This window comes from Diceros bicornis, chromosome 27, assembly GCF_020826845.1.
Source record: "Diceros bicornis minor isolate mBicDic1 chromosome 27, mDicBic1.mat.cur, whole genome shotgun sequence".
Classification (NCBI taxonomy): Eukaryota; Metazoa; Chordata; class Mammalia; order Perissodactyla; family Rhinocerotidae; genus Diceros; species Diceros bicornis.
In genome coordinates this window covers 3,422,592-3,446,318 of record NC_080766.1, presented here as the reverse complement: position 1 = coordinate 3,446,318, position 23,727 = coordinate 3,422,592, and the positions used below count along the sequence as shown (strand labels likewise).

At 43.9% G+C, this 23,727-nt stretch overlaps 1 long non-coding RNA gene across 2 annotated transcripts; it reads right to left on the bottom strand.

Annotated features, from left to right (window-relative positions):
- Positions 1 to 18,142: 18,142 nt before the first annotated feature.
- LOC131423095 (uncharacterized) lies at positions 18,143 to 23,484 on the bottom strand. 2 transcript variants are annotated; one of them, XR_009224225.1, is made up of 3 exons: positions 23,130 to 23,484; positions 20,439 to 20,859; positions 18,143 to 18,645 (listed from the first exon to the last, which is right to left on the bottom strand). It is a non-coding gene; the product is annotated as an uncharacterized LOC131423095 (long non-coding RNA). The 2 variants fall into 2 exon arrangements; XR_009224224.1 differs by lacking the exon at positions 23,130 to 23,484 and having other exon boundaries at positions 20,439 to 21,026.
- Positions 23,485 to 23,727: the final 243 nt, after the last annotated feature.

Sequence of the window (23,727 nt, the reverse complement as noted above, 5' to 3'; positions counted from 1 at the left end):
CTGACCCCATGTTCCAGCTGGCACCTAGCCCTGTCCTTGAGGGCGCATGCCTGGGGAGCCTACTGGGGACCATGGCAGTGAGGGCCCCAGCTGGGAGGAAGCCACACCTGGGGGCACCAGGGGGCCATGGCCGGGACAGCCCAGGCCCTAACAGGCCCCAGCTCTGGGCTGCCTGGAGAATGAGGTTAGAGCCAGACCCTGACCCAGCGGATGGCAGGCCTGTCCAGCTCCACAGAGCAGGCAGTGTGGGAAGGTGAGGGGGAGCTCCTGGTCCTGAGCCCACTTCCAGGCCCTTCCTACTGCTATCTTAGAGCCTCAAGCTCTGGGCTCTTGGCCCAGACAAGACCCTGGAAGAGGCTCCACGTTAGAGTCTGAGATCAAAAGTGCTGTGGGTGTCTATCCTCAGCCCTGCTGGTGGGAGTGCTGGGAGCTGAGAGAACCATTCTCTGTCTCCTTTGTCTCTCTCTCCCTCGCTACGTTGCTGCTCTGTCTCTCACTTGCTTCATCACTGTCTCTCTCCTTGCCTCTGTCTCCCTGTCCCTCTGTCCTTCCCCATCCTTGCCTCTGTCCCTGACCCCTGCCTCTCCCTGCTGCAGATTCCCAACACATTCTGACACTGCACGAGCTCCTGGCCCACTTTTCACAAGCACATCGAGCCAACAGCCTGGACGACGCCAGGGCTAAACTGGGGGGGCTGTCTGGGTGAGCCCGGCTCCCAGGTGCCCCCACCAGTGGACAGGCCAGGACTGAGGATGCTCCCCAGTGGGAGTTTGCTGAGCCCCAGGTGGTAAAAATCTCATGTTCAGGTTAGGATCCCAAGGGGTGGTGGTTGGGGGACCCCCAGCCTGCCCCACCTGGAAGCAGGGCCCCTGGAGCAATCTGAGGAGTTCACAGCTCAAGCCCAGGGGAAAGTTGGTGGGATGGTGTGGGTGGTGTGCTGTCCCTGGCACAGATGGGGTTCGAGGAAGGGCCCTGGGCACTCACGTGGGCCCATCTGCCAGGACAGGGATCCGCCCAGTGACTCGCAGGCACTCTGCCAACTTCCCCTGTTCTCCAGTGTCAGTGTGTCACAACGTGTGGTATAGGAGCCCCAGAGGGGGGCCTGGGTGATGGGCCTTCATGTAGCCAAGGCTGCAGTCAACAGCACGCAGTGTCATGGGTGGACAAGCCAATGACTTGTCCAGTGTCAGAGGCCCCAGCCCTCTGGTCAAGGCCCCTCTGCTGCCCCTCTTTCTGTTTCCAAAGCCCAGGGGGAACCTTCCTCTGCCAGGGCAGAAATAGAGGGACCAGGGAGGAGGGGCCTACAACAGCCCAGGCAGCAGCTGACGGTGGCCTGCACCAGGTGGTGGCAGTGGAGGTGAGGAGGAGGTTCAGATTCTGGGTGTGTTTTGAAGATGGAACCAACAGGAGTTTCTGATGCATTAGATGTGAGGAGAGAGAAGATGGGACTCAAGGGTGATTCCAGAGTTTTTGGCTGAGCAAGTAGAAGGTTGGAGTTGCTGCTAACCGAGATGGAAAAACTGGCAGGATGGGCAGGTGTGGAGGGGGAGTCTTTCTTGCTTCACTGGAGCTTGACTGGGGGCATGTTGAACTTGAGATGGACAACAGTGCTGGAGAGGACAAGAAGGGAGGAGGGTGTTTGAGTCTGGAGTGTAAGGGAGCGAGCCATTTGGGAGCCATCAGCTCGGAGATGGTATTTAAAGTCATAAGACTGGTGAGATCACCAGAGGAGTGAGTTTAGGCAGGATTGAGATGTGTACCAAGTGCTGAGCCCTGGGGTCTCCACTTTGTGCAAGCCAAGAGATGGTGAGCAACCTTGTAGTCAGTGATGGGCTGCCAGAAGCTGCAAAGGAGGGTCGGTCTGCAGCATGTGGGGTCTAGTCCCCAGCCTTGCCAACCACTCAGTGCCCTAAATGGCTTCCTGAGTCCAGCAAAAGGCAGCCAGTAGGGCCACATCTCCCAGCTGGGCAGAGGGAGGACCAGGCTGGACCAGGGCAGGGCACAGGCCCCAGAGTGGAGGTTCATTCAGGGAGCAGATGTAATCAGAGCGTGATTGCAGACTAAAAAAAGCATTGTGGGGTGGGGACCCCAGTCCTCTCGTGCCCCAAGGAGCCAAATCCTGTACACTTCCCCAAGGAGAAGACTTGGGGCTCCAACGAGGCTCCTTGTCCCTGCGGGATGCCCTATCCCGGTGTGGGCAGTGGTGAAGAAGGCACATGGGTGCCAAGACGTTTGTCCCAAGACCCTGATCCCCTTTCCAGAAGCCTACTCGTCTTTTGTCCCACCTGATCACCTGCACCTGGCCTGAACACAGCCCTAGTGGCACAGAAGAGGGTTTTCCTGTCGCCCTGACAGCAGCCCTTTCATCCTCCTCTCTCCCTCCCTTAGGGGACTTAGGAAAGCTCCCAGCCCAGCAGGAAGCCATCAGATAACAAACCCTCCCTGGCTCTGCTCAGAAACACTCCTCCTCTGGGGCTGACTCTCTCCTACCTCTGTCCTTTGTCCCGCTTTTTCTCCTGAACCTCATCTCTTGGGCTCACTGTAACCCAGGTCGTCAATTCCAGCTCCGCCGGCAGACTGCGGCCCTGGGCACTCCTCCCCAGCTGCGGTAACAGTGTGGCTCTCAGCACAAACCCCAGCCGGGGCTGGCAGCAGTCCTGAGCAGCTACATCTGGCACTTGTCTAACAGTGAAACTCGTGTTGCTACTGTGGGATCGCCCCCTTGTTTGTAGCAAATACAGCCCTCCTCAGCAAAATCCCCACCCTTGTCAAAAGAAATGGTTCTGCTTACCTTTGCTAACCTGCAAAAATGAGTCCATATCCAGGGAACTAGCATATCCTTGAAAGGTGGCTCCCTGTACCCTGTCCCTTCCAGAAGAGGGCTAGGGCCTGGGCTGCTGAGAAGAGAATTGCTGGGATGGAGGGACTGAGGCTCCTAAGAAAGAGACCCCATCTCCATGCTTCAGTCTGATAACCAGAAAACAATGATAATAGTAGTTTTATAATGACACCTTTGCAACCAGTGATACTAGAAACAGTGATCACTGCCCTTTACTCAAGCACCTGCCATATGCTGGGCCTGAGGTCAGCACGTGAAATGCATTCTCTTCCATCCTCACTCCGACCTTCTACAGATGAGCAAACTGAGGGTCAGAAGGGCCCAGTCATTTGCTCATCACGCTGAGTTCGTTAATCACAGATCCAGCTCGACCAGTGTCATCTCTCATTGCTGGGAGAGTTAAGTTGGACAGTGTCTACTAGAGAACTTCGTAAGCCACGCATATTAACCAGCCCTCTTGGTGATCTGGTCGTGGTTGTAGAATTTGAGGCATCAGTAGACAAATAAGGGGTTTTGTACTTTTCTTGGAGTAGGTGGAGTACTTTTTCCAGACGCTCCTCCCACCAAAGTTACTAACTTCCTAAGACTCCTGAAAACCCATCAAGGCTCTTAGCAAAGTTGGCAACTCAAACGCCTCTTTTCCCAGCAATGCTAGTTTTAAAAAGCAGTTAAATGGCGCCACCTTCTGGAGGAGGGGTGTTGTGGCAGTCAGAAGATGACAAATAAGAGTGTTGTCATTATTCTCAGATTGAGGGGCAAGGTGTGTCCTCCTCCCCCCAGACGTGCTGGAGCCTACTGGAGTCAGTCTTTCTGTGAGCCAGTGGGATTGCCAGGTGTTCCAAAACTAAGCCATTCCAGGGCCTGAACATTAAGGAAGCAACTGTATAAAGTGCATTGGGGGAGGGATGGAGACAGTAAGTGCAAAGGCCCTGAGGCAGGATGGGTGGGTGGAGTTCTATGGATGGAGATAAGGCCAGTAGTGATGTGGGGGGCAGAATAGTGAAGAAAGGTTCTTTCCTCTACTCCGGTCCTCCTCCTAGTTTTTCCATCTCTGTTCCACGTGGTTTAGACTTTTAAATCAGACCTGTTTTCTAGCTATTAATCTCCATTTCCTTCACTCTGAAATAAGAACACCTTTCTCTTTGGGCTGTCAGAAGGATGATGTGAGCTCATGCCCATAGAGTGCCCAGCACAGTGGGCATTCAATATGCATTCTCTCTCCCTCTTCGTGACCACAGGCTCCACCTGAGAATCCTGGGTGCCAGGCCTTCTTCCTAGGTCTGGCCAGAGGCCCGGCATTCCCTTCTCCCTGAGAGACGGGGGCAGCCTGTCTCTGACTTATTTTCTGTCCCCACAGGATAATGCACAATGAAGTAAAGGAGACAGAGAGCATCCAGGAAAACATAGCCATGGAGGGCATGATTGTCGAAGACTGTGAGACCCTCCTGGACACTGGCCAGACTTTTGTGAGATGGGGCATGGCACCCTGCCTCCCCCGAACATCAAGGTAGGCCCCAGCAGTGGTGGCATTCGGGGACACCACCAGTTGGTTTGGCTCCCATGTGCCAAAACCTGCCAGCGTGATTATGGAGTATTCCGGGGCTGCTGGAGGAACGTGACAGCTGTATGTAGATGTCGGTATCTGCACACATGGATGCAGATATTACTGGTTTTCACAGTTCCCTTCTCTCCAGATGTACACATGATTCTTCCCAGATGCCCTTGCTGTGTCTGTGGATGTCATAGTAAACACTGACATGTCCTTTTGGGGAGAGAGGAGTGGAGGATGAAGACAGATACTAATTGGCCCCATGAATCACAAGCATGTTCAGCATCTGAGGGGAAGTCGTGTGGGTCAGTCCCTCTGTCCCTTGCACATCATCCTTGGCCCCTTGCAGGAGGCTGTGATCACAGCGGTTCTCACGGGTAGGAGGTTGCCTTCACCCTCAGCCTCCACTCTCCTTGGGAGCGGTGTTTGAGAGGCACATCCCTGTGAGGGGGCAGCTAGAGGCTGTGACTGAGGGGACTGACTTCCAACTCGGAGACGTTAGAGCTGCAAGACATTTGAGGGTCACCTCTTCAGATTCCACTTGCTGTGGGACCCTCAGCTTCTGCTTGCATGCCCCCGAGGTGACCACCTCAGATGGGCCTCCTGAGTTCCTTCTATCCAGCCCTGGGACTCTCTGAGCAGATGAAAGGCTCAAAGGCTCTGCAGCTGCCTTTGGCCCCTGCTGCCCTTAGCAAGGGTATCGTCGACTTGAAGTTTTGTCCTGAACCCCTGTGTGTGGCCCCCTGTGCCTTTTCCCTAGGCCGACCCTGTGACCTGCTGGGCCCAGAGCCAGCCTCCCTGTGTCCTGGCTCTCCCTGAGCTGCATTGGGCCTAAGCTGGATGTGACCAAAGAATGACCTCTCCTGGGGTGGGCAGTGTCACCACAGTCTAGGAATCTGCTCCATTGCCCTGAACCTAAGCATTTCCTCCCCTCCTGATGGGCTGGGCTGGATGTGGATAACAGACAAGGGAGCCCACAAGGTGCCAGGCAGTGATGGACGTGGGCAGAAGGCAGAGTGGTGGCTCAGAGCAGGCCTGGGGAGATGGAGCGTCAGGGAGGGCTTCCCGAGGAGGCATCACTGGAGTCGAGTCTTGAAAGGTAAGTAGGAGTGCACAGGGTGGATGGGGTGAAGGAAGGGCCCTTCCAGGCCAAAGAGCAGCACTCAGGAGCCACAGGTAACTTGCCCTGGAACTAGAGTGGAAGCAGAGAGGGGAGGCAATGGTAAGGAAGGAGAAGTGCTGGAGCAGCCTGCTGGCGGCTTGAAGGCCTGAGTCCCAAGGACAGTGAGGAGCTGGCAGAGTAAGTGGGGAAAGGAGGCCTGGAGCACGTCTTAGGGGAGCTGGGCCGGCAAATGGGTTCATCACAGTCCCCTGCTCTGCCCGCGAGTGGCTTCGGAGTGCACATTGTCGAGGACTGGGGGCTCTGCAGCCCAGCACGTCGTGACTGATTGGTGATGTCTGCTGCGTCTGTGTGTGGCAACAGGTGCCCTGTGTCTCTTGCTCATCCCTCTGGGACAGAGCCAGGTCCACACTTGTTCAGCCTCCTGCTCACCCCGACCCAGCCCTAAAGAGGTACAGCCTTTTAGATACAGGATACAACCTTCCTTAGAGAGGGAGTACAAACAATACCCTAGTTGGCCTAAATTCAGCTACAAATTAAGAAAGCCTTCAGGTTCAACAATATACTTATCTTAATTTCAATCACAGAAACTAACTCCTAATCTAATGCTGCATTAATCTATTAATTCATAGAAGTAGTACTGTTACTATGAGGAACAAGAATTATTTCTCCTTGCATAATCTTATATCAGAACAGATAATCACCGAAAGTTGACAATAAAATAAATTCAACCCAATAATTATTTATTACATTAATCGTTAACCCAACACAGGTAGGCATTCAAGGAAAGATTTCAAAAAGTAAGAGAAATTCGGCAAACACAGCCCCCACCTGTTTACCAAAAGCATCTCCTCTGGCATTTCTGGTGTTACAGGCACTGCTTGCCCAGTGACACGGTGTAAAGGCCGCAGTGACTGGACCCTGCAAAGGCAGCATCATCATTTGTTGTCTAAATGAGGGCTTGTATGAACGGCCACTCGAGGGTTTTACTCTCTCTTACTTTTAATCAGTGATATTGACCTTTCCCTGAAGAGGCGGGAATGAGAAAATAAGAAGAGAAGACCCTATGGAGCTTCAATTAATTAAAAAAAAAAAAAGGTAAGCCAAATCAAGGGATAACAAAACTTAAATGGACTAACAATTTTGGTTGGGGTGACCTCAGAGAAGAAAATAACCTCTGAGCCATTAAAATCTAGACGAGCTAATCAAAATATTTTATCACTTATTGTTCCAAAATGTTGATCAACAGAACAAGTTACCCTCGGGATAACAGAACAATCCTATTCTAGAGTCCATATCCACAATAGGGTGTATGACCGCGATGTTGCATCAGGAAATCCCAGTGGTGTAGCCACTATTACTCGCTCATTTGTTGAACGATTCAAGCCCTACGTGATCTGAATTCAGACCAGAGTAATCCAGTCGGTTTCTATCTATTCCATATTTCTCCCAGTACGAAAGTGCAAGAGAAACAAGGCGTACTTTTAAAAAGCACATTCAAACTAATAGATGATGTAATCTTAATCTAATATATATGTGTATATAGCCCTGCCTATGAACGGGGTTTGTTAGGGTGGTTGATTAATTGCATAAAACGTAAACCTTTATAGCCTTTATGTGTATATAGCCCTGCCTATGAATGGGGTTTGTTAGGGTGCCTGATTAATTGCATAAAATGTAAACCTTTATAGCCAGAGGTTCAATATTTCTCCCTAAGAACATGTTCATAATCAATCTTCTTTTATTAATTGTCCCCAATCTACTTTCCATAGCATTCCTTACACTAATTGAATGAAAAGTATTAGTTTATATATGACTCTGTAAAGGACCACATCATTGGCCCCATGATCTGTGGAGACACCAGTATTTACATCAGTGTCACAAGGCCATCAGCTGGAGTTCACATTGGAAAATGTACCCAGGAAGACACCCTACAAAGGACCCACTAGCACACAACAGAACAAGTAATGTGGACTTTTGTCAATGAGCATGTGAAAACGTACCCGGGAAGGCACCCTACAAAGGACCCACTAGCACACAACTTAACGAGTAATGTGTACTTTTGTTGATGACCATGTGAAAATGTACCTAGGAAGACACCCTACAAAGGACCCACTAGCACACAACTGAACAAGTCATGTGGACTTTTGTCGATGACCTAGTATTTAAAATGGTAGGATAAAGATGCAGGACTCTAAAGTGTTCATGGAAATGCTGAATGCACAATTCAGAAACAAAGAATAATCAACAAGGCAAACCAACTACAATAGATTTATAATTGCTTACATGTACACAGTAAGAGATTTTGCTGAACAATTAAGTATTCAGGAATTTGTCTTGATGAAAACGTGAAACTTTATGTTGAATAAAAATGGGCCATTTTCCTGTATTAGTACATTACCACTCATCACTTAGCCAATTGCTATAGTTAATGGAGTTATAAACATAATTACAAAGGCATGTATCTATCTGGAAATTGTAGGGCCAAAAATAATGTTTTCAATATTATGTATTAGAATATGTATATACATAACAAGGATGAGAGAAAACTTTGATTAAAGCAGATTAAAATGTAATCTAATCTTAAAAGAGTAAAAAGGGTCTCAGTCCTGGGAGACTGGGGATAGGCAGTAAAATTTCATAGAATTCTGAGACTGGAAATGGGCTATTCCCTACTTTCATTTTTTTGTTGTCATTGCCAAGGGAATTTTTCCACCAAGAACAGAGAGATGGAGGGGAAAGAGGACATGGAAGGATATTGCAGACATGGGAAGGATTCCATTTTCAGGACACCTTAGAGCAGCCGGCTGTCCATATTCATTCTTTCTTTCTTTCTTTCTTTTCTTTTCTTCTCTTCTCTTCTCTTCTCTTTTCTTTTCTTTCTTTCTCTCTTTCTTTCTTTCTCTCTTTCTTTCTTTCTCTCTTTCTTTCTTTCTCTCTTTCTCTCTCTCTTTCTCTCTTTCTCTCTTTCTTTCTCTTTCTTTCTTTCTCTCTTTCTCTCTTTCTCTCTCTCTTTCTTTCTCTCTCTCTTTCTCTCTCTCTCTCTCTCTTTCTTTCTTTTCTTTCTTTTCTTTCTTTATCTATCTATCTATCTATCTATCTATCTATCTATCTATCTATCTATCTATTTTTGTGAGGAAGATCAGCCCTGACCTAACATCCATGCTAATTCTCCTCTTTTTGCTGAGGAAGACCAGCTCTGAGCTAACATTTATGGCCAATCCTCCTCCTTTTTTTCCCGCAAAGCCCCAGTGGATAGTTGTATGTCATAGTTGCACATCCTTCTAGTTGCTGTATGTGGGACGCGGCCTCAGCATGGCCAGAGAAGTGGTGTGTTGGTGCGCGCCCGGGACCTGAACCCTGGCTGCTGATAGTGGAGCGTGCACGTAACCACTAAGCCAGGAGGCCGGCCCAGGTTATCCATATTCTAGGTCATGTAACCACAAAGAATTTCCCCTGGGAGGTGCCGTCTGTAGTTCTTCCCTCCCAATTTCCACTCATTGCTCTTGGTGAGATCATCCTAAATGAGAACAGGCTGGGAGGAAGACAGAGCTGCCTGGAGGAAAGCCCATCTTGTAAATTGACCCTGCTCTGGAGCTGGCTGGGCAGAGGACAGGAGCTGCATGATGGATACCGGCCCCTCTTCAGTTCAGGGACTTTCCTTTATTGCCCAAAGCACTGGCTGTTAACACTGAGGTTCACTGAAGGCTAATGGGATGAGGTGTGAGACTAAGGTGTCAATAAATCACTTGATGCAACATGTTTTCATGTGTATCAATATGTGCATAACTACAAAGAAGGGCCCTAATGTCTTCATGATCCTTAAGTGAAATCTGACTCACACCCATTCAGGAATCATTGGCAATAATGCGTCATGTAGAAGAAGGATCGTCAATCTAAATGAACTTATCCACACACTCAGTGTCCTAGTCAGTATGAGATGCTGTAACAAAAATACCATAGACTGGGTACTTTATTTTTTTTGCTGAGGAAGATTCACCATGAGCTAACATCTGTGCCAGTCTTCCTCTATTTTGTATGTGAGTCACCCCCACAGCATGGCTGCTGATGTTGGTGTAGGTCTGTGTCCAGGAACCAAACCCAGGCTACCGAAGAGGAGCTCACTGAACTTAACCACTAGGCAGTGGGGCAGGCCCCTAGACTGGGCACTTTTGGGGTTTTTCTTTTTTTTTTGTGAGGAAGCTCAGCCCTGAGCTAAGATCCGATGCCAATCCTCCTCCTTTTGCTAAGGAAGATTGGCCCTGGGCTAACATCTGTGCCCATTTTCCTCTACTTTTTATATGGGATTCCACCACAGCATGGCTTGACAAGCGGTGCGTCAGTGTGCATCCGGAATCCAAACCTGTGAACCCTCTGGCTGCCAAAGTGGAGCATGCACACTTAGCCACTGAGCCACGGGGCCGTCCCTAGACTGGGCATTTTTAACAACAGAAATGCATTCCTCACAATTCTGAAGACTGGAATGTTCAAGATCTAGGTTCAAGCTGATTTGTTTTTGGCGAGAGCTTTCTTCCTTTTTTGCAGAAGGACAGCTTCTTGCTCTACCCTCATCTGGCAGAGAGAGCTCTGGCCCTCCATCTCCTTGTAAGGGCACTAATCCCATCATGGGGGCTTCACACTCATGGCCTCATCTAAGCTAATTAACTCCCAAAGGCCCCAATTCCAAATACCCTCACATCGAGGATTAGGATTTTAACGTATGAAATTGGGTTACATAGACATTCAGTCCATAGCATTCATGAAACCAACAATTAACAAATATTTATAGAAGTCATACAGCCCCAACTGAAGAATGTTCTGGAGATCATGTGGCAAATGATACAATGGCCTTCCCTTCACAGAGTCTTCTAGTGGAGGCAATAAAAATTAACATCCAAACAAAGCTTGTGACATTAAAAAGCTAACATAGATCAATTATGACAGATTATACTTTTAATTGTTTTTCTGGGAAGACAGGTTTCATTATCAGAGTCCAGATTAAGCAAATTCCCCTGGGTGAGGGCATGTGTGGCAATCTCACCTAAAAAGGCTCTTCCCTTTTTGAAATTTTATTTCATATAGTCCTGTTTGCTTCCACATCCCTTTGGTGTTTTCAAACATACAGTATTTATTAAATCAATGTTTAACTGTTGCTCTGCCTTTACCACATCTGACTGGAAGCAGAAGTTACTGGACTTGGCTGGAACCAAATTTCAATTCATTTTTCCTCCTTTTTCTGCTCAGACTCTCTTCTCTCGCTGTGGAAATAGCAAATGCCTTAGGGGAGAAGCTGCATGGAGCTGGTGCTCACAATCTTGTGCTTCCCTCGTCTCAGAGATTATAGACCCCCAAGTCCTGTCTGCACAGGATGTTCTCTGACCCTTCACACAGCTGTTCTGTGTGCTTTGTCCTGCTTTTCTAGCTGCCCAAGGAAAGCTACTCAGTAAAAGTGGAACCTGCAGTTATTTTACCCTGACATGTTTTAAATGTTTTAAACCAATGAATATTTGTCATTTTTCAATGAGTATTTCTATAATTTTATAAGAAACATTTAAATAGGAATTTTAACAGCAGTATGGCTGTTCTTTGGCCAGAATTCCATGTCATTCATTGTTTGGAATTATATCTAAGCTTTGATGGACTCTCCTCAGTGCCTTTTAAAATATCACTGTTCCTTACATTTAAATATCTTGTGATGGGTTTGTATCAGTCACCTCCTTTGTACCATTTCAGATCCTCTTGGGTCCTCATAGCCTTGAGTCACACGTCATTTAGCAACCAGCTTTACAGTTATCATATTTGCTTTATGCAGTTGTCTCTTGACTGCTCCCCACATTTTGTCCCTGTACCCTCTGCCTCTCCATCTCGCCCCGGGGTGTCCATGTTGATGCTGAGGTGTGAAAAACCTCCTGATCAAGCCCATACGTGCACAGCCACGTTCCTTGTTGTGTGGATGTGTGTGTGTTCAGCAATTCTGTATGGTCACAGGGTGCATGTCTATTATGACGTCCATGTGAAGGTGTGTTTTGTTGATGTCTGTGTGTGTTTAGAGAGTTCAAGTCACTGTGGGCTCTGAGACAGTGAGTGGTCTGTATGTGTGTGTGTTTGTGTATATGTTCTGAGTATCAGTGTGCATTATCAGGTGTAGTTTACAGTCTGAATGCTGCTGGTCATTTGCGAATAGTGTGTATGTGGGTGTGGGTGTGTGTTATCAGCATTTCCACGTGTTCAGAGGATGTCTGTCATTGTGGGAATGTGTGGAATAAGTATGTTTTTAGAGATCAGTGTGGGCTCCAACACTGTTTGCCTGTTAATAGTTCAACACTCTACACCACTGAGGAAACACTGAATCCAGACAGACACAGGCCCCATCAGGCCCACAGAGATCCTACTCAGCTGTTTTCCTCCCCATCACAGAAATATGAATGGGTAGCCAAGGACCACTTGATATTTGAGGAATTCCTCTAGCATGAAAGATGGAGCAAGAAACACATACACTGAAGTGAGGGACTAAAAGAGCAGCAAGGAAATCCAGAGATCATAGTGAAACTTCAACTGCATATCTAGTAACATCTTCAAAACAATTAGAGATGGACCAGTCCCATGGCCTAGTGGTTAAGTTCAGAGAACTCCACTTCAGCAGCCCAGGTTCAGTTCCTGGGCATGGACCTACACCACTCATCAGTGGCCAGGCTGTGCCGGCAACCCACATACAAAGTAGAGGAAGACTGACACAGATGTTAGCTCAAGGTGAATCTTCCTTAGCAAAAAGAAGCAGCTTGGCAACAGATGTTAGCTCAGGGTGACTCCTCCTCAACAAAGAAAAAAAAAAAGATAAAACATCCATTAAGTGTATATATATGTATTGATGTTACCACACAATATCGAGGTTCTCTTGCCCAATGCACATTAAAATAGCCAATTATTCTGGCATCAGCTTTTGGGAAAAGAATTGTAGTTTTATTTTGTGAGATTGATCTGTAAGGAAACAGGGGGCATGTGTCTGTCTCAGATCTGTCTCCCCGATCCAGGGCTTGGGGCACAATTTATGGGATGAAGGGCAGGGTGATCTGACATGTGGAGGTAGATGATTGGAAGTAAGGAGAAGTGAGGTAATTGATTTTCTTTTTTTACAATGTATTAAGATTTATTATAAAGCAGTTTAATCAAATATTAAGATATTGGCTTAGGGGTGAAGGTATTTTTTTGTTTGTTTTTTTAATTTTTTGTTTATTTCAGCAACATTGGTTTATAACATTGTATAAATTTCAGGTGTACATCATTATACTTCTATGTCTGCATAGATTACATCATGTTCACCACCCAAATACTAATTACAACCCATCACCACACACATGTGCCGAATTATCCCTTTAGCCCTCCCTCCTCCCCTTTCCCCTCTGGTAACCACCAATCCAATCTCTGTCTCTATGTGTTTGTTTGTTGTTATTATCTACTACTTAATGAGTGAGATCACACGGTGTTTGACTTTTGCCCTCTGACTTATTTCACTTTGCATAATACCCTCAATGTCCATCCATGTTGTCACAAATGGCTGGATTTCATCTTTTCTCATGGCTCAGTAGTATTCCATTGTGTATATATACCACATCTTTATCCATTCATCCCTTGATGGGCACTTAGGTTGCTTCCAAGTCTTGGCTATTGTGAATAATGCTTCAGTGAACACAGGGGTGCATGTATCTTTACGCATTGGTGTTTTCAAGTTCTTTGGATAAATACCCAGCAGTGGAATAGCTGGATCATATGGTAGTTCTATCCTTAACTTTTTGAGGAATCTCCACACTGTTTTCCATAGTGGCCGCATCACTTTGCACTCCCGCCAGCAGTGTATGAGAGTTCCCTTCTCTCCACATCCTCTCCAACACATGTTGTTTCCTGTCTTGTTAATTATAACCATTCTGACGGGAGTGAGGTGATATCTCATTGTAGTTTTGATTTGCATTTCCCTGGTAGTTAATGATGTTGAACATGTTTTCATGTGCCTGTTGGCCATCTGTATATCTTCTTTGGAGAAATGTCTGTTCAGGTCTTTTGCCCATTTTTTAATTGGGTTGTTAGTTTTTTTGTTGTTGCGATGCATGAGTTCTTTATATATTTTGGAGATTAACCCCTTATCAGATGTATGGTTTGCAAATATCTTCTCTCAATTTTTAGGTTGTCTTTTCGTTTTGTTGATGCTTTCCTTTGCTGTGCAGAAGCTTTTTAGTTTGATGTAGTCCCATTTGTTTATTTTTTCTATTGTTTCTCTTGCCCCGTCAGACATGGTGCTTGAAAATATGTTGCTAAGACTGATGTCAAAGAACGTACTGCCTATGTTTTCTTCTAGAAGTTTCATAGTTTCAGGTCTTACATTTAAGTCTTTAATCCATTTTGAGTTAATTTTTGTGTACAGTGTAAGGTAATGGTCTACTTTCATTTTTTTGCATGTGGCTGTCCAGTTTTCCCAACACCATTTGTTGAAGAGACTTTCTTTTCTCCATTGTATGTTCTTGGCTCCTTTGTTGAAGATTAGCTGTCCATAGATGTGTGGGTTTATTTCTGGGTTTTCGATTCTATTCCATTAATCAATGTGTCTGTTTTTGTGCCAGTACCATGCTGTTTTGGTTACTATAGCTTTGTAGTATATTTTGAAATCAGAGAGTGTGATACCAGAAGTGAGGTAATTGATGATCTGTGCAAGCATAGTCAAGGTTCATGGCTCTTCATTGGATAAGTGTTCACAAATTGATAGTGTTACCATGATCTGAGGATGGAGTTTTTAGCTCCCTGATGTTAAAGAGGTCACTTATCAAGCATTTGTGCAGGCCCAGTTGATAGGTTGGTGGTCTCAACGGGCCTGAACTGGATGAGGGATCTCAGTTCCTGAAAGAAAACTCTTAACTACTCTGTTGATAAGATGAGGTCAGTTGAACTCGTCCTGGAGGGCCCATGGTTACGTTGGTATATGCGTATATATGCATATGCATGACATTATCTGTATATGTGTTAACTGTAGAGTATACACAAAGCCAGACTGTAGTTAAAGTGGTCAGGACAGATTTTAGTCAGTAATATACCACTGCAATAGGGAAGAGGGAACAGGGTGAACTGAACTCAATTTTGTTGTACAGAGGTGACTGAGCATTTGAAAGGGAGAGTGAGGGAGCAGGCAGGGGGTGAGCATGGGCTCAGAAGAGCCAGGGAGGGAAAAGTTACAGAGTGTTGGTCAGTGCAGTGTGATCTGGCCAGTTGTGTCTGCTAGTTGGAAATGATCAAAGTTTCACTTCTCTCCTCTCACTGAGTCTGGGAGACAGACACCCTGTCCTCTTCTCAAGGAATGGCTTTCAGGACCTTGAGAAATGCAGTTATAGGAGACACATATACAACTCGAAAGGAGAGAGGAAAGATTCACAGTTGTAAGCACTTTTGGGTAAATGCTTTAAGAAAGGGATGCCAGGGGCCAATGATCAAGTGTTGGCCAGAACAGTCAATTCTTTTTGCTGCCTTGAGCATTCTCAGGCAGGCACTTTAAGGCGGCAGGGGTCATCCTAGGGATGTGGATTTGAGGTGTTAGAGACTATGTCAGTGTTTAAGTCTTATAATGTGTATGTGTGGTGAAATCATTTGTGCTGAGAGGTCGTAGTTATTATAGGCCAAGATTGAGGCCTAGTCAAGAAGAGGGCTCAAAGGAGCCTGGCTTGAGTTTGGTCAAGTACAGGATCATATATATAAATAAGATATGTATATTTTTTGAATAATATAAATCTTTATATTGAGTAATATAATATATTGAATTAAATAATATAAATATATATGTAATGAATATATATTGAATGTGTACAAATAACATAAGTATGTGTATATATATTTGAATTAAATAATATAAATATATATATGATTTAAGGAATATTCAGACATAATAACAGAAATTTCCAGAATTAATAAAAGAATCCTATTCTGGATTCAGGCAGCTGAATACATCTCAAGCACAATTAAAAAAACAATCTAGAGCCAGATCCATACAGGGAAAGCAAAGAACACTAAATACAAAAGAAGATATTCAAAGCCCCACAGAGGAACAGAACACTTATGGAGACTTACATTTAGAGTATGATACATTTCTTAACAATGGAAGGCAAGAGAGTGTTGGATTAAATCTTCGAGGTACAGAGAGAAAATAACTTTCAGTGTATACCCAATCAAACCATATCTCAAGATCTGGGGTGAATTAAAGATATTTTTATGCAAACATTTACTAAGAGTATTACCACCAACAAATGTTCATTAAGGATCTTCTGAAGAATGTACTTTAAGGGGGCCAGCCACCTGGTGTAGTGGTTTAAGTTCAGCACATTCCACTTCAGACGCCTGGGTTTGTGGGTTTGGATCCCAGGCGTGGACCTACACCACTCATCAGCCATGCCATGGTGGTGACCCACATACAAAATAGAGGAAGACTGGCACAGAAGTTAGCCCAGGGCTAATATTCTTTGAGGAAAAAACTTAAAAAGTAAAAAAGAATGTACTTTAAATAGAAAAAAATTGATAGAAGAAAAAATGCTAAGATGTAAAAATGGATTGTGAGGATAAAAAAGGGTAAACATCTGAATAAATCATTGAAAGCATGACTTTACCAAATAATAATAATATTGACAATGTATAACTGATGGAGTTAAAAACTAATGACAAGGGAACTTCTGTTTTAGAGGAGACGAGGACAGGAAAGCACTCTTTCTGCACAACTGGACAAAGACAGATAAATTATATGTTTAGAGCATCAGAGAACTTCAGAATCAACCAACTAAAATTCCAGAAAGAAGAAAAACTCTTTTATGTGAGCAAGAGTTTTTATCTTTCTTTCCCCTGCAGGCGTTTTCTAATTCTGGGTGCTTGCCAAGGATCTGGCTTGCTCAGTCAGAGCCTCGGCTAGGGAAAAGAGAAACTAACCAAACTTGTAGTGATTCAGCAGGACTGGTGTGGCAGAGGAAACCTGAGGGCTTTCAGACACACAGCTGCTCTTCCTCACAGCACCTGTGCTACGTTTTGGTGCCACACAGGAATCTGGGGAACTAGGCCAAAAGCTTCCACAAAGCAAAGTGAAACGTCCAGAAGTGGTGGAAGTGGCCTAAGTCAAACATACTGCTAGTCTGACCTTCAGGGAATTGGCCATATTAAGGTAGGAGGCTGGAGAGCTGCGCTGAGATATCTGAAGGGCGTAGCTGAATTTTCTGTGGGCTTCTAAACTTGAGGAGACAGAGATCTACCAGACTTAGAACCAGACACCTGTGCGGGGGAAGGGAGCCCAGCAAACAGGAACAGGGGGAAAGCGGAAGGGCTGGGTTTACTAAAAGTGAGACCCGGCCCCAACTCTGATCAAGGTCTGATTGGACTCAGGTGCTCCAACCTCACTCTGTTTCTCAACGAAGGAAGATAAGGTCATGTGGAGCCTCTCGAGTTACGTTACACAGACCTTCCAAAGACACTGGCGAGAGGATGGAGAAGGCAAGCCACAGACTGGGAGAAGACCTTTGCAAATCATATATCTGACAGAACTATAAAGAACTCTCAAAACTCAGCATAAGAAACTCCAAGTTTAAAATGGGCACAGATTTGGATACTTCACCAAAGAAGATACACAGATGGCAAATAAGCACATGTAAAGATGCTCAACATCATTAATCTTGAGAAAAATGTACATAAAAACCACATTGAGATACTGCTACGTACCTATTGGAATGACTAGAATTAAAGAGGATGACCATACCAAGTGTTAATGAGGGTGGAAAGTAACTGGAACACTCCTACATTGCTGGTGGGAACACAAAGTGGTTCAGCCTCTTTGGAAAACAGTTTTAAAGTGTAGTTTGTTATGCTGCTAACAAATTAGCACAAATTTCATGGCTTAAAACAACTCAGATTTATTGTTTTACAGTTCTGTAGGTTAGCAGTCTGACATGGGTCTCCTTCAGCTAAAATCAAGGTGTTGGCAGAGCCAGGTTCTTTTGGGGGGACTCTAAAGGTTAATCCATTTCCTAGACTTTTCAAGCTTCTAGAGACCACCACATTCCTTAGGCTGTGGCCCCCCTCCTCTACCCTCAAAACCAAGAACTCGACATCTCTCTGGCCCTGCTTCCCTTGTTGCATCTTTTTTCTACTCTACTGCTTCTCTTTCCCTTTTAATGTGCTTTGTGATGCACTGGGCCCCTTGGATAATCCAGGATAATCTCCCTATTTTAAAGTCAGTTGATTAGCAACCTTAATTTCATCTGCAAATTTAATTCACCTTTGCCAAGTAAACTAATGTATTCCCAGGTTCCAGGGATTAAGACATCGTTGTGGGCCATGACTTTGCTACCACAAACAGTTTTTAAAATAAAGTTAAACATACACATACCATGTGACCCAGCAATTCCACTTCTAGGTGCTTACTCAAGACAGGAAGACCTATGTTTACACAAAAACTTGTTTGCAAAGATTTATAGCAGCTTTATTCATAGTCAAAAAAGACAAAACTGAAAATAACTCAAATGTCCTTCAACTGCTGGGTGGATAAACTGTGGTACAGTCACACAATAGATACTACATTCAGCAATAAAACAGAAGGAACTGCTGATACAGGCAACAACATGGATGAACACTCAAATCAATGTATTGTGCTAAATGAAAGAATCCAGACTCAAAAGGCCAAATACTGTAGGATTCCATTTATATGATATTCTACAAAAGACAAACCATAGGGAAAGACAACAGATCATTAGTCACCAGGGGTTAAGGGTGGGGGAAGAGATGACTACAAAAGAGCAGCTGAAGGGAGTTCTGGGTGCTGGAACTGTTCTGTATCTCAATTTTGGTAGTTGCACAGCTCTATGAATTTGTCAAAACAGTTGTACAAAGAGGAAAACAAATACATCATTTCTCACTCATCAGATTGGCAAAACTTTAAAAATCTGACAATGCTGACCTGACAATTCCCAGGGCAAGGATGACTCAGACACTGTTGGCGGGAATGGAAATTGTTAAAACTTCAGAGGATGATTTGGCTGCAGCTCGTCAAGTTTCAGATGCACGTCAGCCTCTGGCCCAGCAATCCACTCAGAGGCAGGTGTCCATTCTAGGGAGTCCTCCACACGTGTGCTTGAGGAGACACGCACAAGGATAGTCATTAAATATGCTAGGGGAATCAATTAATTGTGGTTAGTAGTTATTTAAAAAAGAAAGGAAAAAACACATATGGGAAAGAATCAACCCTGCTGGCTACATATATGATTTGAGAAGGTAACTCACTGCTTTGTCTCCTTAATAGTATATAGCACAGACAACATTGTACTAGGAATCCTGAGACAAGCATCTGAGCATTTAGTTCCAACTCTGCCACTACATAGCATTCAGACTATGGACAACTTAACTCGAGAAACCTCACTTTCCATTTCCTGGAAAATGAAGAGTTTAGACTCTACAACCACTAAAATTATTTCCAACTCAACAATTCTATGATTCAATAAGTCAACAATCAAAAATTATATTCCAAAGTACCTATGTTGAGAAACTGTTTTTCCCAGACACCCTGAAATCAGAAACTATCAGAGAAATAGGACATCTTAATATATTGATACATAAAATGGTCCAAATTTCTTGGTATGTCTATGATGAGCGTTTTAATCAAGATCGTAACTCAGAAAGAGCGTATAAACAGCTAAACCCACCATATTAACTTGGGTCACCCTCAGGTAAAACTTATATATCCTCTCCCACTTTAACATTCCAAAACAAATTCAGCATACTAATGAGTCTATCTTGTCAAGTTCAGGTCTGTCTAGCCAAAAGTCATTCATGTATATGGTAAGATTTTAACAAAGATAAAATGATGAAGGGCTTTTTGTATTTTTGCCTGTTTCATCTATAAAGATCTTACATTATAATTTAATAGCTTCAGCCTGCTACAATAATTTAAAGAGCCTTTTGAAACTTGTAATATGCCATGTCCAACAGGATCTAGTAAAAAAAATCAGTAGTTCAGAATACAAAAAAGCTTATTTAAAAATTTCATTACTGCCAATACTTACACTTCAAAGACACCAATAACCAACATGTCATTTCTTCCTACTGCAGAATTTAATAGGTTATTAACTTCTGGTATCATCCAAAAGCATAATTAGGATGGTATCATTAAAATGTATTTTTTAAATCAGAAATATTAAAACTAATGATTAAACTATTAAACTAAATGATTAACTAAATATTAAAACTAATGACAACTAACAATCTGTTGTCTTTCCCTATGGTTTATCTTGTCTAGACTATCATATAAATGATAGCCTTCCGTATTTGACCTTTTGACTTTCACCTTGTCAGTCAAATCAAAATTTCAAAATTCTTTTTCCTTGGGCTTTCCAAATCTAAATTCTTACATCTAAATGACTACGGAGACAAAACACACACTACACACTACTTCTAAAATCCTCCTCCTGATCCGATTTTAATTTTAGCACCAACTGCCTAGAAAATCCTTTTGACTGAAACCAAAATTCCGTACACATTATGTCAATCATCAATTGATCAGTCATCAGTCTATGTTAACAGAAGGTGAGTTATTAGGAAGTTACATAATTTGCACCAAAGATTGTTTAAAGCTTCTTTCATTAAATGCAGTTTACAACAATTCACAGGCTTCAAAGTTCGCCTTGCAAATATAGAGTCAATTACCAGAAACCATTAATGCCATTAGGCTTTTCTATAAAAGTGGTCCCAAGGAAGTAGGAACGTTTATTTGTTTAATGAAGGCAATGAGGAGCCCAATAGCCTGAGCCAGAGGTTGGGCTCCCACCGCCTGGGGCAGCCTGCCAGGAGCCCCGTGGCCCGCCCCCGACACCGCGCTCCCGCCGTCTGCGGCGGAGATCTCCAAACCGAGCCCGCCGCCCACCACCTACCTCAGCGCTGCCTCCTGCCCAGCGCTCCTCCACACTGTAGAAAGGAGAGCTCCCCAGCGCTGAAAATCCTGGAGAAAGGATCCAGAAACCGCCAATTCCCACCACACAAACCCCTGCAGCACCACCTCCCCACCAGGGACCCCGCCTCCAGTGCGCGCGCCTGGGGCTCTCCAGCTCGCTGGCGCCTCTGCTGCTATGAGCGCCGGTCCTGCGCATGCGCGGGCCTCCGAGGATACAATGGGAACCGCTGGGGGCCAGCCGGGAGGGGGAGAGGGGTTGGAGACCGACTTGTCCCTGAGATGGAGAGCAGTGGCGCTCTGCAGCCCTAGACTCTGCTCTCCTTGGATGAACTTCAGCTCCTGGAGAAGATCTGTCTTCCCTTGAGGCGGCTCCTCCTGTCCTGAGAAGCACGTCACGTGATCTAAAATTTGTTTAAAAAAGGACAATGACATCCTTAACACCCGATGTGTGTTGTGTCCCCAGAAGAATTCTCTGCTTCCCCAGAAGACTAGACAGCGAGCAGCTGGGACCAAGTTCTGACCCGGGAAGGAAGGATGCTGAGTGCGCAGCTGTCTCCCCTACCCTGACTCCTTCCCCTGATCTGTGGCCCTGATGGTGTTGGGGGTGCGTGTAGGTGATGACTCTCAAGTGTTTGCCCATGGTATTACATTTCTTATGGTTTAGTGGTTAAAACGGGAGGCTAGCTGTCAGTTTCTCAGAGGATTTCACTTGCAGAAATGTCTTTGGACAAAGTTTGTTTTCTTCATTTCTGATTTTTAAATTCAATAATAATCAAAATACTTATTTTCTTAATTTCATTGGCATGCTAAAACAAACTTAAGTCATTTAGTTTTCACCAAATTGCCCACATTTTCCTTAAAATTTTGGAAGTATTGCTGTTTGAGGTAAAGAAAATGTTTGGGAAGAACAATTACCCTCAGATAATATCTTCCCAGGTAAAGGTACAAACACATAGTTAAGAGCCATTTTGAGGTGGCTGACGAATACATCCAGTTTGAGTTCTACAATGGATCGTCCAAAGTAAAGGTTAAATTAGTAATTTTCTGAGGAGTTTGCAAGTAAATGTTCATGTCGCCTTCACCTAATAGGTCTGCTGATTTAAATGAAGGTTGAGCTTAATGATAAAAGTTTTCAAGAGACTGAGAAATATTAAGTAAATGTACTTTAAAAAGAAAAAGTACAAATTAAAGTAATGCCCGCCATTATCCTCTTTAAAACAGAGTCACAGTAGCACTATTGTCAAGGTATGAGAAGGAATAGAAATGCTTTATAAAGTCAATTCTTCACTTCTAAAGGACCTAATGTGATATTCTAGAAGTCTCCATAGTCTTTTAGTCATCTACATTTAAATTGCTCAATTTATGTTTTAAAGACTAATGAATCTGAGGGCAAAATATTCAAGGTCAGTGTTTAATTGTTTTTCGTTGTTGCAAAGTACATGGGTATAAAGTGTGGCTGAAATCCATGGTCTTGGAGAAGAAAAATATACAGAACTTATTTATTACTCTCACAGTGTGTCCTGACTTAATCCTACAAATGTCCCAAGAATAAAGCCTCAGTGAATTCCATTCTGTTCTTAGATATGACATCTTTCATTCGTAATGAATAGTCTCAAACTAGGCTCTAGCTAGTAATTATGTTCCTGATGCAAATAGGCAATAAAAAAGAAGCCGTGCTTGATTAAATTGGGCTCAAGAGGAATACTTAGAACCAATATTTGTTTTTGGCTTTGTTTTTCTTTATCAATTTCTTTCTCCTCAGCAGAGTCAGCAGATAAATGACACAGAAAGCTGAGAGACTGGAGGGCAGGGTCTTGAGGAATATGAGATTTCCTAATCTTCAAGATCCTTTTTATCTTTAAAATTCTATGGTTTTTGCTATTTATGTAGGGGTTCATTTTTTTCATTATTTCTAATAGTGATCATAATAGTGAGACTAACACAACTTAGCACCTGTGGAACACTTTTCAACGTAAAAATTTAAGTTATTCTGACAATTGTTAATATTTTAAAAAGCTGTTAAGAGCTAATCTGATGCTCAGAGGATTTTTAGCGTAGTGAGACTGTTCTGCACGTAATAGTGGCTACATGTCACTATATGTGTGTCAAAACCCATGGAACTGTACAATACAAAGAGTCCTTAAACTAGGGACTGTAGTTCATAATAACGTATTAATAGTATGTCAACAGAAAATAACTTTAAGCAAGGGGCATTGACTGATGGAATTGTGGACTTAAATTTAGTTATACAGATAGCCAACAGGCACATGAAAAGATGTTCAACATCAATAACTGTCAGGGAAATGCAAATCAAAACTACAATGAAATATCACCTCACACCTATCAGAATGGCTATAATTAACAACACAGGAAACAAGTGTTGGAGAGGATGTTAAGAGAAGGGAACTCTCGTACACGGCTGGTGGGAGTGCAAATTAGTGCAGCCACTATGGAAAACAGTATGGAGATTGTTCGAAAAATTAAGACTAGAACTACCATACAATCCAGCTCTTCCACTGCTGCGTATTTATCCAAAGAACATGAAAAAACTAATGTGTAAAGATACATGCATTCATTCATTGTGGGTTTCTGCACTACTACCTCAAGGAGTGCCGCCCCCTCAACCTGAACAGCCACCTGGCACTACTAGAAATGAAAGACATCCCTTCACCATGGATTGGAGGACTCCTTATTCTGACGATGTCAACATTATCCAAAGAGATCAACAAATCCAGTGCAGTCCTTATCAAAATCCCAAGGACATTTTGTGCTAAAATAGAAAAAAACCCATCCTAAGATTCTTATGGAATCTCAAGTAAGCCCAGATACCAAAAATAATCTTGAAAGGAGGTAGTAAGTTGGAGGACTGATTCTTCCTAATTGAAAACTTACTACAAATCTACTGTATCAAAACAGCATTGTCATGGCATAAAGACAGACATATTGACCAATGGAAACAGAATTGAGAGCCCAGACATTAACCCTCACCCATGCGATCAAATTATGTTTGACAAGGGTGACAAGATTATTCAATGGGGAAAAGTCTTTTCAACAAGTTGTACTGGAAAAAGTGGATATCTACATGCAAAAGAATCAACTTGGACCCTTACCTAACACTGTATACAAAACTTTATTCCCAGTGAATCAAAGACCTAAAGGTAAGAGCTAACACTATAATACCCTTAGAAGAAAACATAAGACAAAACATTACAAGATAGGACTTGGTAATGATTTCATGGATATGACACCCAAGGAGCAGGCAATAAAAT